Source organism: Struthio camelus, chromosome 4 (genome assembly GCF_040807025.1).
Source record: "Struthio camelus isolate bStrCam1 chromosome 4, bStrCam1.hap1, whole genome shotgun sequence".
Classification (NCBI taxonomy): Eukaryota; Metazoa; Chordata; class Aves; order Struthioniformes; family Struthionidae; genus Struthio; species Struthio camelus.
This window is the reverse complement of record NC_090945.1, coordinates 21,665,541-21,683,972: the sequence shown is the minus strand read 5'-3', so window position 1 is coordinate 21,683,972 and position 18,432 is coordinate 21,665,541.

Genomic DNA, 18,432 nt, shown 5'->3' with positions numbered 1-18,432 from the left:
AGTATCTTTTCATTGACTACGCTTCAGACAGTAACAAGACATCAGACCACTGAGTCTCATTCTGCTATCACTTGCGCTGCTGTCACTCACATCTTGCACTCGGGTAGCTCAACTGCCTGCAGCAGCCTTCCCATTCGAGCCCATATCATGATCCATTCTCACAACAGAGTAAACAGTTTCAAGTCTCTTATGCTACAAGGCTACACAAGAGAATGACGAAAGCCACTCCCGCAAAGGCGATGCCTTCCTCTTGCACAGGAGGGCTGGGAGTGATTAGACGGAGATTTAATAGAGCTCCACCAACATATAAGTAATCAAAAGAAATAATCTTCACCAGGTGAAATACAGTTGGAATACAACGCTCCTCATACTCCAGGCACCTTGTTAAGGTAGTGCAATTATGCACTGTCCCAGTCTCAAAGCCTCACTCTAAGCCCTGCACTAGGGTAACAGAGCAGACTTGAGACTACGGATTAGATACCTATCTAGGGCATAAAGTTACTTTACTATATGAAGTCATTTTTTTTTGAAAATCCTATCTCTCTGTGGAAAAAAAATCTATCTAATATGTTTTAACTTAAATAAAATGACCAATTTGAGAAAAATTAAGTAGTATGCCTAATAAAAATCATAAAATGCAATTTGAAGCTACAGTGAGCTGAATAAAATATGGAACAGGAGCTTGCATTTTTTATTAGAGCTCATTAATCTTGTTAATGACTTATTGAATATCTTTGAATCACTGTGCACGACAAAATTTATCCCAGTTGGTCTATTGTTATATGCTTAAGCAACCTCTTCTAACAGCTGCGTTTAACTGACAGAGTATTTCTCCAGCCACTTCCCTGCCACACTGCAGCGAACACAGCAGCAAACGGGATTTACATCTGGAAACTATTTAAAAGGTTTAACATTGCTCTGAACAGAACACCAATATTTACTTTCCCCCCCCGTGCATACACTAATACTTAAAAATGAACAACCTACCTGTGAACAAACACTGTCAACTTTGCTTTCTCTGTTTTACCGTCCTGAGGTTGACAGTAATTCTATTTCAGATATAAAAGATGCAAATAAATCATATATGTAACAGAAGTTCTGTCCCCAGTTACAGCATTTAAATGCACACCATATTTCACTAAAGGTAACCAGCAATGATGAAGGACCCTTCAATTAGTTCCCAGCAAGACAAAAGTTTGATTCGCACTGTCGTGGCCCAACTGCGGCCTTACGCCATGCTACAGAATTTTGCCGATTGCTATTGAACTATTTTACTGACTTCAAAATGGATCCACACGTGTATTTTAAGCACAAATCCACAGGATGCCAGCTGAAACAAGCATCTCTTCTGGGATAAAAGTTTTATGACCTCCTAAATCCAGACCAGCTTACAAAGTCCTAACCATACGGTGCCAATGAAAGTATCCCTAAGTTCTATATAACCAGACTAAAATAAAAGTCAATCTTTTATATTTGCATATTTTGTGCAGCCAGTGGCAATATATTTGATGTGCTGTAATGTAAAAGAAGGGTTACATTATAGCCCACATTCTCCTGCATCATGGACACATAAAATATAGTATAATGAAATAAGCACAAGTTTCCTTTCAAGAAAAAACGCCTGCAAGATGAACACAAATCCTGGAGGGAGGAGTAATGTAGTCAGCATTCTAAATTAACTGGAACCACTCAGAAAATAAGACTGATACAATAAATCTCATTTTAAATGAGGGTTAAAAAGCTGGGGTAGGGTTACTAGCTTTTAACGATTTTGTTATCCTGACCTGTCATGTAGATATTTTTTTCTTATGAATAAAGGTTACAGGCTGAATAGTGGAAGAGAATACACCTGTACGCTTATAATTCATTGTGTAAATGAAATTTAGAGATATTTATTTACAGACAACTTGGACACAAATATTATTCTGAAAAGTCACGTTTATGACCACAGAAATCTATCTCCCAGAAAATGCAATCCTTTTATTAAACAGGGCATTGGACTTTATAGCTCTGCCATACCAAATAGCAAATAACCTTTCAGGCACGGCCTTTGGATTTCTTCAAATTCTCCAAGCCCGATTCCCGTTTCCTGAGTCGGGCAAAGTCTTCTTTAAATCCAGGGCCTTTTCCCCGATTTGTGTTAGTGAAATGAAACAAGAACTAGGCTCCATCTATCTCCTGTCTCAAACCCATTTATCATTCATATTCTCATTTATCATATTCCTAGGGCACCCAAGAATTAAATAACTAAAGATGGCAATTAATAATCAAAATGTCTAGGTGCACTTCATAGGAAATTAACTACTACCTTACCGCATAGCTTTGCATCTCACTACTGCAGTTTTTTTAGGGCTTTTTCCCATTCTTGTTTTTGCTTCTAAATTGTAAGAATCCAGACAAAACGTCTGAGTCAGTAATACCTTGACCAAAGCAGTTCACTGGGAAGTATGCCATGCCAATCTATTTGTAGGTGACCCAACCAGCAGTATAGTGCTGTAACAGATTAGCTCGTTCGGTTTAGATTATTGCACTTGATGAGCACTGTATACACCCGTTACACAAGTTATTGCTTTCATCTTTGATATTTCAGGTGGCGTGATTAATCTCCTTCAGGGAAAATGAAAACGGCTGCAGTTCTGTTTCCTCCATTTCTTGCTTGCACAAGCCAGGCTATCATTACGGTTTAACAGTACTGTCATTCAGAGTACCATGTACTATGTCTTTCAGTTTCTCTGGCAGAAAGTGGAAACTGTAATGGATATTTAAAATATGAGAAACCTCCAAGTTTATTAACATACACTTACATATATTTTCTGTTTTGTACAGTCAGCTTAACTTCTAGTCATATCTCTTTTTGCTAAAACCAGATGACCTCTTCTACGTACTCTTCTTGCCCTTCCACTATAATTTCTGGCTTATCTTCTATTATTGAACGTACACAATGCCACCTGCGCTTCTGCAGGGCCCAAGAGATCTCACCTGAGTGTCTCCAAGTAACTGCAAACTTCCCCTGAGTTCCCACACCAAATAACGCCACTAAGCACTCATCTTCTTCCCAGAACAAAAGCCCCTAAAAATATTTTGCTACTCTTTAAAAGCAAGTTTCCCAGAATCGTATCTTCCTTACTGACAAAGGAAGATCCCAGTAGCTTACCATGTCCATTTCCATTATTTCCATTTTGAAAGCGGAAGCTTTCTCAGGGAGACACAGAGATCTGTTACCTTATCAGAGTTGCTAATACTCCCTGGTACCTGGTATCACACAGGATCTATTCTTAACCTCCACTGCTCCTTACCGCTAGTTTAAGTGGATACATTTGAAATACTTAACGAGTTCAGAGTAACGGTACAGAAAAGCTCCCCTCCCTGAATGCTTTCCTCTAATTCTGCTGGACCACCAGGATTATCTTTGTGGGATACAGTATGTACGAGAGTACGTGGAATACAGTATGCATGAGAAGGCCACAGGTTTGCTGGAGGAGAACCTGTGACAACAGCAGCAATAAGAATTCACAAACACATGTAAATACAGGTCCAGGTCAATCTACAAACACCATTTTTAACTCCCCCAGGAGTCTTCAGAAAACTGATGTTTGCTTACACAAGTTTCGGGTGGTATACACATTCAAGAATACACTGTGTGGCTCATCCCACACCCCCAAAGCAGGAGACTTAGCTTCTCCTAGTACTAAGAACATGGCAACCATTTCCTTATGAAAAGTTATTTTAAAATCATTACTTTTCATCCTGTATCTGAACAACTACGGCAAAGACAGCATAATGATGACAATGCATAAACATCCCATAGTGCATTCTTTTCAAGTAAAAATTGAAGAAAAAATGTTCATTAAGAATACTCTTGCTTAAGAAAATACGTTCACAAATGAGAAATCTATATTCATTCAGAGTTACTTATCGTTATACCATTATGGAAAACACCTTGTCCATGCCATGTGGGTTTTAAATGAGGGTATTCCTCTGTGCTGGTGACTTGGATACGCCAGACTTTCTTCCAGGCCCCGTACAGCTGAATATGAAGCAGACAGGCCCCAAAGCGGTGCAGAGCAGCCGGTATCCCATGCCAGCTGGAACGGCACGATCCTGAAATACGTAACAGAGAGTAGCATTAATGAGCAGAACTCTTCCAAAGCCTGTTTTCCTGTAAATGTCAATAACTGTTAAACATACTGACAATTTTTGTCTCAGAGAGCTGTAAGTGCAATTGGTTCCAAGTCAGGATTTTCCTCCATCTCCATTTCCAATTTTAGAATTTGAAATTGTTTTTGCTCTAAGGTAATAAAAAAAGTACTTTCAGAAGCTAAGAGCAATTTCAGAAAAAAAATGGCTTCACAGAGTTGTTTTCAGAATTGTGAAATTTCATTTCAAAGTTCATTTTGCGGAAGTTTCACTTCTCTCTTTTACGTTACTCAATAGCACGTCAGTAGTAGTACGCAGTCAGACCACTGCTGGCCTGCTATGATGGGACACCACATTGTATTTGAAATATCATTTTTCTTTCTTTCTTAGATCGTTAAGGAAATTGTAACTGTTTTAAAACATCAAAAAAGAAGTACTCTGACATACAAAGGATCATGCCTAAGCAAAAGAAAATGTCAAGATTTCCTGCAAAACACTGTTTTGTTTTCAAAGTATTTTTTCTGTTGGAATTTCCACTGAAATTGGTATGATGCCACACAAAGAAAACAAGCAAAAATCCTTTTAAATGAACCAACTGTTCCTGACCAAAAAACAAAAAAACTCTGCCCAGATCTAACATTAACAGACACATAATACACCTTCTGTGTGAGCCCAGACTTTCTCTCTCATTCTAATTCCAGACGCGGAAGGTATCCTGTTCTCCTCAGGCGGGTTTGTGTAAATGCTCCAAAGTACGCCACGGTCAGATATATTGTTCCCAAGTGCTGGTTTGCAAAGGTCAGATAAAGAGTGCAAACTAATAAAAGCATTTGCTATGTTGTCACCAGAACATGAAAACGGTAACGTTTTTTCAGATGACAGTACTACGAAAAAAATTACTGCAGGATTAAAAAGAGGAACATTTCTAAAACTGTCATACTCTGCAGTTTAGGTCCCAAGCCCACTTGGGAACCATAATACCCTGGAGTTCTGAAAGCAAAGGTTTATGCTCTTTTCAGAGAACTGAAGACAACTTGTTTATTATGTTTATCAAAAGTTTACTGTGATTATGTTCTCATACTGATGACGGTGGGGACTTGTTTATACGCAAAAACATAACTAATAATAATGCAATTTATATAATAAGTGTAATAATAATAATATCCCTGAGCTGAAAACATTCTAAGCTGAGTTTATACTCTCAAGTACCTTCTTCCGTAGACTTGCTACATGTCTAATGTTGGCATAGCTTTCAGGTCAGATATCTGGACGGGAAGGCACCTTTAACAACTGGAAGTCCAGCTTGCCTGGTTCATAGTGCATAAGCACAGCAGGTCTCCCCACAAGGAGAAAGAAAAAGAGCTGGTCAAACTCACCGGTTTTGAGCTCAGGAAGATCCAGTAAGTCTACCTCTCAGGAAAGTGTTCTGACCATAGGTATATGCCTGACCTGTGCAAGAGAGAGAGAGACTGCCTTGTTGAAGGGATACCACTGGGAAGAAAATTACTTAAGATTCACAGGGCCATAGAAAGAACCAAAGGGCAAGAGAAAATAAATTCGCTGAGAGGGAAATTATGTGATTTCAGCCTACGCCAGCAAGAGAGACTCTAAGTTTTCTTCAGGACTATTTAATGTAAAGCAATCATACCCATCTTTTTTTAAAAAAAAATAATCGTCAGAGTTGCATGTCATGAAGACCCAGATCTGGCTGATAAGCTTTAAGAACAGGTACTCAGTAGGACTCTTCAAGAATACAGGTAGAGGAAACTCAGGTCCCAAAACTGCTCATTTATATCACAGACGCGTTCCTAAAATCACAAATTAACTCCTGGAGCCTGATCAAACATCTTTGGACATGCCTATACCATCAGATAACAGCTCCCAGTTTGCTCCCACATTTCTCTGTGTTCATCATCTGCTCAGTATCATTAGTTTGCTGCTGGGCTGTCTTTTGGACTCAATTAGCCCACCAGGAGATGAAATCAAGGTGCAGTTCTGGGAACAGTTCACTCCAAGCACTCCCACTCAAGCAGTACAGATAAGATCAGGACAGATACTGCTACCAGAACTGCTCCATGCAGCTCTCCAACATTACTCCAGCAGTTTGTGTGCAATCACACATTCCCACATGCTCTGATGACACATTTTACAGCATGCAAGACGAAGCCACCTCACCGCACTATAAAACAACCACCCTGGTGTGCTGCATTACATTATTTTGGTTCTCTGCAATGTGCACGTGGCTAATCTGCTTCAGAAGTGGCTAGACCTGTTCTGGGTGGATTGGCACCACTTGGCTTGGGGTCTGGCGGTCACACACGTGGATAGATGCCTTTAAAGAGAAGTCATAGCAACAGGCTCTCAATATAGTCATGGAAACAAGCAGGACCATCAGTGGGTATTTCAGCTTAGTTACCAATTGCTCTTAGGAGATGACTCTCCTTATCTATCAATTGGCTGTACAGACTAATAAAGCCCTAGTATTTGCATTTTCAGATAAGCACCTAAAGTGAAAAGGGAGTAACACAGGCTAAAGATACCAAGATCAGGTGGTCTGGGGGCAAACAGAGGTTTAATCTGCACCTGTCAAGGGTAAGGTAACAGGGAATGTCCACGTTTCAGTGATGAAATAAAAGGGTTTTTTTTATTTGCTTAATTTACTGCATTTATGGACACAGGCTCCCCAGTTTTGCTGACCTCTTTTATTCACTGTGTTATGGAATACGAACTAACTCAAATATGGGTCAGATCTTTCTGGTAATGCAAATCAGACTGAAATGTTTATAATGAGCCTACTCCATCAGTTGAGCATTAAAATTCTAATAAGCGCTGCAACAGTTTTGGGAGAGAATATTGACAATGGTGTCAATAAAAAGGAAAGGAATTAGAGTGAAATCACAATCTGCATTTTGTAGTCACTGCCAAATGATCTATTACTTTAAAAAGGTTCTTCCACTCGCAAGGCAATCCAAGAAAGGTGAATGTACAATCCTAGCAATTATTCTGTAAAAGTATTATTTCTCCAGGACTATTTGGTGAGCCTAGCATTTTGGCTTTAGACAAGATGGCACAAGTCCAACTTATTTTTCTTCAAGGTGCTTTTAAAATCAAAATTTACAGATGAGTATTTGTAGAAAATAAACACTTAGCTTCTGAAAACCCTCGTAAACAGCCTGGTTCATCTGAAACAAAAAAGAGTACTTTTAGAGCATTAACTGTTTTTGCACGGAAGCATTAGAATATTCAATTTGAATAATTAGGCCATAAGTAATACAAGTCTGAAAGATAAGGATCATACTAGTATCTATCAAACAAGAATACTAATCATTCACTATGACAGCTAAAGTAGGCATATTTTACAATCCCAATTCTTGCCAGCTAAGCAATTCCTGTTACCACAATGTACAAAACACTCCTTCCATTCATACCATACATGCTTTAATTGTCCGTATTTTCCAGTACCTGGAGGCTGAGTCCACTTTCCTCCGCATCACAGCAGGGCACCTCCTCTTGCTTTAACTGGTAAAAAGGAGGACAACTGATCCACTTCTGACCAGATGTTTCCAAACCAGCCTGCTCCATAACACCTGCTGGAAACTCCATGGGGACGGAGGCTGCAGCCTCCCTGAAAGCAAACGTCTCTCTGTGAAAGATGCTTCTGAATTAAATTTTGTGATTCAGATACAATACTCATCTCAAAAGGCCAGCAGTCTACTGGCATTCAGTGGAGCATGAATGGCTGTTTGGGCATAGCTAGCATATTGCTCTTTGAGTGGTGCTTGCATGGCAACAGCTTCTGTTCTTACAACCTAATTCAGATACCCCTGCTTTTGCAGGCACACTCCGACTAGCTAATTTTTACTTCACCTTTCATATTTTGAAATATTTTCTCCATTTCTGAAGTCAGCCTCAGGAAGTTCTTAGTATTCTGGCCAATTTTTCTACATAACTCACAAATGAAATAGATTTAGATACCTCATCACTGAGGTTAAAATGCAGCCAAGAGAAGAGCACCAAATCCCTGAGACTACAGAAAACAATGAAAGTAAAAAAAGATTTTTATCACTATTTTAAAGCAATTTTCCTTATATATGGAGGCTTCCCAATGGTTTCTTTGTGTTTACTCCACTACACAATGGATATAACATCACTGTAAATCAAATTGTGGATGTTCCTTTGGTAGGAGAAATACGGACAGCAAGGAACTTCCTGCCAAAAAGCTGCAGAGACACATCTGCAGACAAATTTTGTGTTGTTTAGCTTATTTTTAAAAGGTAGTTTTAAAGCTTAAATAAATCATCTTAGATCAAACTATATAGGAGTCTGCACGAAATACCCCAAGTAAAGGAACAACGTGAAGAGCATTATATATTTGTGCAACCATTGTACTTTTTGAGAGCTAAGAAGATGAATGAGAAACTTTGTCGAAAGGGGAAATAACAGCTTGCAAGTTTTTACGGGATCTTACTTGCGTGCTAGAACTTTCCTGAAATTCCCAGATTGAACGGAAGTTTCTAATGTGACTTCTTAATGAATTCTGAGTTTCACGCGGTGCCTATGAATGAGAAAGCACGCTTTATGAATGAGAAAGCATTTTTTATAAAATAATCCTAATGAAAAACGCTGTATTTCTCCTACGAACACCACCCAGGAAATGCTATTTTAATTCTACTTACATGCCTGTGCATATATACACAATTACAGAAGAGGGTGTATGAGTAAGTCTTTCAGGTACAGGCATTCTGGCAGAAGCATATTCTATTAACTTCAACTGATGTGTTCATGATGTAACAGTGATTAGAAAGCTAGCTATATCAAAAGATCAAACAAATCTCTGCTTCACAGGAACGAAAATGCTTTTTCTTAATAAGCTGAAAGTACGCAGTAAATAAAAACAGAAATAATCCCTAAGACTGAGAATGCTGAGATATATTATACAGGATAACATTTCTTCGGAATCTGACTTGTATGCTAGTATTTTTGAATCATTTACCTATGTTAACATAGAATTAAATATGAGACGTTTCATGCATGCCCCTGAAAAAGAGATCATTTCATGCATCTCTTTTTGCAAGAGCATCTAGGCTGGTTCCTTCATCGCATTATCCAACTTACCCTTTAAAAGCAATACACTGAGCTGCACTGCATACCGTTCTTCCAGAATCCTCATTTTTCCAGCATCAGTAAAGATTCATGTAGAATTAATTCAATACTGCTCATGACCATATCACAGAATGATATTTTTGTTAATAAATAAATGAAGTAATGAAGAAATAGAAAATCCTTCTAAATATATCCTAGGAAGGGTTTTCAATTACAAACTATTCACAAAAATAAAGACAAAGATTTGCCCCATCACATTACAGTCACTCAGATCATTCTGATTCATAACTTTTCCAAACAAGATTAATCTACAGAGCTTTTTTCCACTAGCTGACTCCATCATTGATCTGTCAGAAACAAAATATATGAAGCAATTTACATTAACAAGGACAACACTTTCAGGTTATTTATTTGGAAATGAAAGCAGGAAAATAGCAAAACTTCCACAGAAACTGGTAACAAAGGGTTTCCAAAGCATCTCATTTAAATAGCTGTAAAAGAGTTTACATATTTCATAATGCAAGTCTATGCTAATGCCTTCAGAGGTACTTTCACACTGTACAAGGCAAGCCCAGGACTAGGGAAATAAATCATAAAAATATTCTGCTTGCACCACACGTAATCAGGAATTGTGAAAATGCTCCTCTCTAAAATGGAAAGGCCAAAAAGGAAAACAGTTGTCATCACTTCTCTTGACTGTTTATGTCACAATACTGTACAAGTGACAGGGAAATCCAATTTCAGGCAGAACAAGGGATTGTGGAAACCTTTGCAAAAAAACCTGACCAAATTAAATGCGATTCCTGTGTCTTTCATTGCTATTATTCATTGAATGACAACACTGAAACAGAATTTAGTTAACAAGATTGATACTTGGTGATGGGACAGCAAGACAACTACAAAGGAGCTTGCCAGTTTTGTCCAATAGCTGGGACACCCTGGCTGGAAAACCCCGGTTCTCTTTCTACAGGCGGCACTTGGAAACAGCTGCAATTTGGCAGCAACACAGCCCTGTAGCTACACCTTATCATATGACACAGACCACATACAACTACGTTGTGTGACATTAACGAGAAGAAGGATTACAGCTCTTCTGGTGTCACTCAGAAATGTTTGGCTCCCAGGCTCAAAGGATTTTAACTCAGAAGAAAGTCAGCAGGCTCTTTGGGTGAGCAGGCAAAAAAGCAGACAGGTTTCCAAATCTCATGAAGAGCAGATTTTCAATTAGAAGTGGAAAAATTGAATACTTTTAATAAAATATTGCTATTTCTACTATCAGCAGTTTCTGGCATAAATGGTTCAGTGAAGTTTTCCAGGCCACGCAAGTCCTGACCATCCTCCTTTGTGACCAGGCTGGGGGGAAGCTCTAATGAAGAAGAGCAGAAATAGGCAGCAAATTTGGAGATTGCTCCTTCTTACTTGCACAGTTCTGCTCCTACATCTCCCCGCAGTACAGCACAGTCACGTATAGAGCTTGACATACATATACCAAACTAGAAAACGGCTTCCAAAAGAACAGCCTGTTCAGTATAGGAGATGAAAACACACCAATTTTAAAATTAGAAAGCATCATTTGATCATTTAGTGTAGCAACATTCAGGGTAGCTTAGCTATGCAGCTACTGAACCCAGTAAGTTATACTCCCCAACAGCACAAATTTCATCTGGCCTGTTTCTTCTGTGAGGTCTTTCTCCCCCTGCAGTGCTCCTGGGACCTCTCTTCTCTAGTCGTCGTCCTCCATATCCCTCCTCCTATCTCCCCATGGTGAGAGAGATGCTTTTGTGGCTCCCTCCCACGTTCCCTGTTCTGCCTTCTTTCCCACCTCTAGTTGTCTCCAGCTACCTCTGCATCTGTTACAGGTTTGAGGGACTAGAGGCAGCAGGAAGGTGCTGGCTAACGCCAATACCTATGAGGGCTTTGAATTGCATCGTGGCTTCTTTCAGTGAGTGGCTTCTTTCTTTTCCTCCACTTCTCAACCGCTATTTCCATGAAATCTGTAGATAGCTATTTTCTCTTAAGTTGGCTAAAGTTGTCTGATAAGTAATGGGGGGGGGGGAGAGGAAAAAAGGGGTCTTCGGTACAAATGAACTAGCAAGAACACGTTCTCATAGCCATCGTGCCCTTCAGAAAGAAGGGCAGAAACACGTACCAGATGGTGAGTGAAGCCTGGGAGTGTTAATCAGACTCAATCCTCTAGCAGGGAAGAGGCATCAGTTTCCAAACACCTTGGCAGAAGAAAATGCTCTTTCCTGGAGGTGCTCAGAATGCACAGACTGTACTGCCATCACGTGGAGGTTGTTACTACCTCTCATTTTCTGAATATTTTTCTTCTGCACATCTCTGACAGGGTCGGCCAGTCTGTCCCTAACTGTGTGATTTTTCCATCACTATCTCCCCATTCAAACCAGTGGCAATATCAACAGCTATGAATACTCCTGCTGCATGAATCAGGCCCCTGGGCTCTAATAAAATCTACTTACTGAGTACAAATAAAAAAAACGTAGAAGATTAAAATAGTGGATCCAGTAGGGGAAATCTGTAAGAAACAAACGAAACACAAGATTTTTTTTAAATGAGTATTAACTAATTACTGTGCTAAGGATTAATTCAGCCAAAGAGCATATGTTTTCACATGTCCCTCTGAAGAGATATAACGTGAAGGCTTTGGGTTGGTTAGCTTTGAAGTTGTATTCTACTACCTAAGAAGTTCTGTGCACAGATTCTGACGGGGATTATAGATATCCTAGTAACAGAGGGACCCCACGGCCCCTTGTATCCATTACTCTAAGTTTCTTTATTTCTATTTGACTTGTATCTATTCATTGTGTTCTCTGTTCTTTGTGGAAAAACTCACCACTGGGCGCACTTCTACTTATGTTCTATTTTAAGAAGTTTCAATGTTCCATCCCTCGTCTGCTTTCTCCACAAAACAAGAAGGATGTTGTAATTCCTCTTTTCTGTATATTGTGCTAGACAGCCAGTTAGTGACATAAAAATACCACAAAACTCTTACCAGTTTCCTGGTTTTGATATTCTTCTGCATTTGCTACTCCCCTAACTTAATATCAACTTTCAATAAAGCGTCCTTTCTAATAATACTTTTCAAAACATGCTTATACAGTACAAAATATGATTTCAGATTCCTAAAAACTAGGCATCCATCTGGAACGCTGTAGGAAACTTTCCACCTGGAAAGTTTCTGAGTCAACTGCTTGCTCTCCTCATTAGTACTTTCAAAGACTTCATAAACATTTTGAAAATCCAGAAATATGTTCATGTAGGAACCTTCCCTGGACTTGGGCCTTTGCTTCCTGTAGCCATAGCTTAAAGATGGTCAGGTAAGCCAGGATTTCTAGGTAACTTTTTTTCAGCTCTATGGCAATGGCTATTTCTGGATCCTTCCCTTTCCTTCTCCACCCTCACCTCTGGTTTGCAAAAGTAACATATGCGAATTTTGGTTCTGTTCTGATTCAAGCACTAACAACAACAAAAAACATCTTCCAAACCTCAGACGCTGCATTTTGGCCAGGCCTAACAGCAGAGGATGGATAAGGATACAGTATGTTGCAGAGACAGGGAGACAGAAGGTCAGAGATGGCTGTGAAATGAAGCTTAAGCAGCTTAGGTGCTGAAGCCGTGAAAGGCAGATTGTGCAGGCTCTGGCTTATGCCCAGCAGCTGCGAAAAACACTGAATGGCCCGATCTGAGCATGACTACATGTGCTACACAAAGAGCTGGATTCAGGATGGATGACCTGCAGAGCAGCATACATTTGCCTTACTAAGACAGGCAAAGCAGAACAGGAAAATGTCCTTGGTATCAACTTTCCTCCTGTACTGAGAGAGACATAGGTGCCTACGTAATAATGTAGCACCTCTTCACACCAAGTATTTGAAAACGCTTGGCTAAAAATAGTGGTAAAATACCAAATTTCAGAGTCACCAGCCAAACGCTGGATTGCTGCATGCTGATCATTCTGATTTGAGTTAGTAACAAAGTCTCTGGTTTTCTACTGAAGAAAATTGACTAGAACATTTTCTTTTTTGAACATAGCAAATCCGAGGATTTTACAAGACAGATAGTAGGAGTCTGAACAAACTGCTCTCTACTGTTTTGCACAGCCAAAGACAGTGCATCCACACGTTAATCTAACGGCAACTGGAACGCTTCTGGAAAACAAATACGCAATATATTCATTGCCACACTCTAAGCACATCTGAAACGACTATTATTATGGCTACATGAACAAGTAGTCACTTCAAGTTGGACTAAAATCACAGTTTGCTAGTGCATAAGCTGTTCCCCAATGCTTTGGTCATTCCCTTTCCCTTAAGTATAAGAAAAGTGGGTTACACATCCATGAAGATGGACTGTGCTATCTTACTGTGGGCTGTAGTGTATTCATAGGTAGTCACAGCAGGTTAGCTAGTCTGCTGCAGAGCCAAAGCCAGCCAAACATCAAGGTAATCTGTTTCCACAGGCACAGAGTAAAAGACAAGCCCTTTGTTAAAGGATTAAAGTAAAGGATCCTCTTTTAGAGTCCCCAATAAAGAAAACAGATTATGGAAGGGTGCTACAGACTTCTATAGGCAATTGCGCCATATATAGCCACCCATCCTTATGTGTCATATATGATTGACTATAAAGGTCAAGATTCTTCAGCAAATTAGTACTAACACTACTCGTTCTTTAGGAAGACTATCATCACAGCTGGAACTTGGCATTTATGCCGATCACAGTAACAGAAAAGTCAGAACTCAGTGATCAGAGAGAACGGTCAAAACACACACACACACACAGAGACACACGACACGGCTCTCTTAGGTTAAGAATCAGGCAAACTGGGAGGTTATCTGCCAATCTGGGACTGATATTTGACTGCACCCACTACCTGTGTAACATATTTCTCAGGTATTCAGCTGTGGCTGACCTAGATCTCTTTAGGAACACAAAATCAGTTTCACTAATAAACTAAAAAAACCCTACAATTCATAAGCAGCTTCTTTAGCTACCTCCCAAAACATGAACTTGCAAGACATTAATTCTGCCTGCCACTACAACTGATGGCACCTTTAACACATGCAACTGTGCTAACACAGAAGCTTTATTTTCCATCATTTTAAGTTATTTCACCAAGTGCTACAGATAAAAAATAAAGCACAGAATTCATCGCAAAAGCATTTCAGTTCACCTACCCAGAGCTACACATCCATCAGTTTCTAACTTGGTCATCATACCAAAATAATTTCCCAGAGCAAACCCTGAACTCGTTGACTGCTGAACAAATTGAGCAAGAAAATAGCTTTTTGTATTTTTAAACATGTAATTGATTCCGTGGCTCGGTGGTTCCTAGTCAATATAACAGTAATTGGAATCATCATGACTAATGCTCAGATCATTTTACAGGACCTTTCCTATTTGCATAAACATCTCATCTGCCTTCTCACTCTCTCTAGCTTTTCACAATATTTTTTCCACTTATTTCTAAATTATCTCTGACGTGCTAGACAGGCTCCATAGTCAGTATGTTTCCTCAAACGTAACGTTCTCCTTTAGCCACCACTCCCGCTGTGGTACTGGGACTGCCTTTCACCATATTTCATCTAAGCAGCCGTAGTTAGTTATTCCAGTTCACAGCTTTATTCTTAGTGTGACGCATCATCTTATGGAAGCACGATGCTGGGTTTTTTAAATAATAATAATTAGTTGTCAAGCTGCATATGCAGCTCTTGTTAGGAAGGGCAAAAATCATATTTATTCTTAGGTTTATTAAAAGCATTATTTAACTCATTATAAAATCATTATTTTGAATATAGCCGTTTAATTATGTGGGCCCTTCTAGTCCAGCAAATACTCCTTTTTCCACTTTGTGTGTATTATTAGTTTTACTTGCCATTTTTATGTCTAAAAGCAAGACTTCCAAGATGCGTTCTACCTTCTGAATGACTCAAGTTTTTCTATGCTTAGCTTGAGGCATGCATTCTTAGCTATCAGAAGACGGACCTCCGTTCTCTTAGGAAACTAGCCCTTTTTGGGAGCGTCAGTTTGCAGTCCTGGCATCTCCTTGCTCACTTTTCGAAAAACAGAAGATAAAGTTTCACTGCTAAACTCTGCCTCTGTCAGAAAGAGACGTTATCCCACCACAGGCATAAAACATGCGTTCCTCCTGTATCTTCTGATACGCTCATATTTATTAGGGAACAAATAATCTATTCCTCAAATGCCTTTTTTTACTTTCCCTTGCCCTCAACTTGTACCCACAAAGCAATTGCGATTCCAGTGGTGTCACTGTTAAATATGCCATTAATTACTTCGGTAGGACATTATAGCATACCCAATACAGATTGTAAACATTTTATGTCATTAGGTAATGCACTGAGGCATTTTTTAATGCCATAACAGCTTTATTTATACACTATGTTCCGCATAATTAGCTACTAATGAGGCTCTAACTTTCACTGCTGTAAGGCCTAGATATCTGTTCCTCTTTCAGTGAATTCATTTTTGCTGTCTCATTAACGCACTAAAAAACCTGAAAATTGTATTTTAATTAAAAGCTAAACTACCTCTGTCTGGAGACATTAGTGAACAGATACTCTAAAGGCAAACAAAAACTTTGTCAGTCCAGAGGACAACACGCACGTACTGCAAAAAGAGTAACACAAAAAGATAACTTAGCTCACTTTCTTATTGTCACAGTTAGGCCCTTGAGTTTTTTCTTAGCTCTGTCCTTTTCTTTTTATTTGCCATGTGTCTTAACTAACCTTCAAGAACAGCCATCAGCAGATTTGTTTTCTGAAGTATTTTAGAAGTCTTACATTTACTAAATCATTTAACACAGTAGGGCTCCATTAAAGGAATATATTTAGTAACACTAAGCGTAATTCACAAGCAGATTCAAACCACCTCCTATGCTAGGCTTGTATTCATCAGTGCTGCCTATCCTCAGGCTGACAGAGCTAGAAGCTAGATCACAAGAAATGCTAAGACTGTCTTAAAATCATGAGGTATGTGTCTATACATTTGAGTCTCCTTGATGTCTTCTATTCCTGTTAGCCTTCTGAATCACATGTCCTGCCCTTTTTCCGGAACTACAAGAGTTAGAAACATTTAGCAGAAATTCATCTAATTACATGACTTCACAAGTGTTGCAAAGAAATCAAGAGCACTGACCATAATGCTTCATCTCCTGTCTTCTGCACACAGTTTAAACAATTAATCAAATAAAATACTAGAATACACCAAGTGGTCAGGTAGAAACAGTGAGTTAATTTTGAAATATACTGAAGAAACAACAGCTTCCCCCTTAATCTTGCCAACACAGACAAAAAGACAACGAATTTCACATTGCTGCAGTGTGAAACTCCAATTTTGAAAGAGTACTCATAAGAGAGCAGTAAATAAAATGTGATTATCTCCAAATCTAAAAATGAATTAAAAAAAAAAAAAAGCTGCTTGCAGTCATGCTACACTTGGATGTTCACTACGCAGCCTGATCCAAAACGTGCCAAATTCACTGGCTCTCAGCACATACGGTACGGATTACTGGTTCTTGCCAAACCTTTGGCAGGATAAGGAAGTCTGAGTCTATCAACCAGCAAAACTGGAATCAATGCTCCCATTGATGAAATAAAGTGGTTCTTGGATTTACCTGACCATTTTCTAATTGCTGATGAGAACAGAGGCATTACAACGACTTAAGAGCCTAGATTTTTTGTGCAGTTAAGACAGTTGCTATTGTCCCTCAATTATACAGTGTTATTTGGTTCAGCAGTCACAGAGAGATTCATCAGGAACAAAAAAAATTAGCAAGATCGCTATCCACACTTCTCACTTCTATCCCATCACATGGTCTATTTCTAGCTATTAGTTATCATGAATTGGAGCGATAAATCTTCAAGACTGGTAAATCCTCACAACTCCATCAAATAGAAATTCATTAGCACAATTCTGCTTAAACATAATTGAAGCATTAATATTATAGAAAAATCACACTGGCTCAGTTGGAGTGAACTGATCACAAGTGTCCCAAGCGTGGGACATGTGCATTTCACAAACAAATATCCTTTACTACCTTGCATAAATCCGCCAGACTCGTCATCTGTACGACGCTTCCAACAGAACAGAGTAAAACCCAACAGAAGACTCACAAACCGTGCAGTAGGTGAGATTACACAATACAGTGCAATACACACAATAGGCTGTGACAATTCACACAAACCTTAGAAGTTAGTCCCTATAAAAGGAGCAATTCCACTACAGATTTATTATCCTTCAAAATTAATTACATTGTAAATTCTTTCCACTGAAATAGTGCTGTGGTAGCTATTCAGAAATTTACCCTCCTATAATATGACCTGCTTTGAATGAATCTGAAACATCACCCTTTTCAAGGAGGCCTTCTCCATCCTTAGCCATGCAATCAGTTTTATTTTCCTTGCTGTTATTTCCTAACAAACGCATTTTCTTGTCAAAGTCAGTATGAGCTGCCAGTAGGATGTGTGTTACTCGGTATTCCTATCTAGTCTTTCCAGCAGTATTTCTACCTTTGTGTCTCTCTCACATGCTCGTTTGACGACGTTCTCTACACAACGTATTTCACATCAAGTAGTTATATCCCAAATTGTTTAACAGAATCCAGCAAATGACTTCAAGTGCATGAATGAAGTGCAGACAGGAATGTGGCGGCAAGCGTTGTCAGTCTAAAATATAAACTCTCCCTTTCTCTCTGCACCCCATCTTCAAGCTCTTTCTAATCGGTGCCTACGGAGGCAGGCTGACTTTAACACCACTAACAAATTTGCCCTGTCTCTTCAGAATCACGAGAGAGAGCGGCCTACTGTTCTGTGTTCTAAAATACAGTGCTCTTCATGTTTTACTATGATTTCCTTTTCATTCACGAAGGGTAAGCACTGGTGAAACTAAGATTTTCAAATTACTCCCCAGCAAAAAACCCCCCTTTTTTTTTTTCATTGAAAGCTTTGGTTTTAATTTACAAGCAGCTCAACTTGGAAGTTTATCTGTTTTTAAGGAACCTTAGGCAAAACTCCTACAACAATGAGTAATTAAGAGCCAGATTTCCAAACAGTGAAGTTAAGCATCTAGACGTTTTTGAAGAAACTATTTGGCAGTAATATTTAGGTATTTAAAAAGCTTTATATAGCTTCCTTGTAACGACCTGTCGTAACCCGA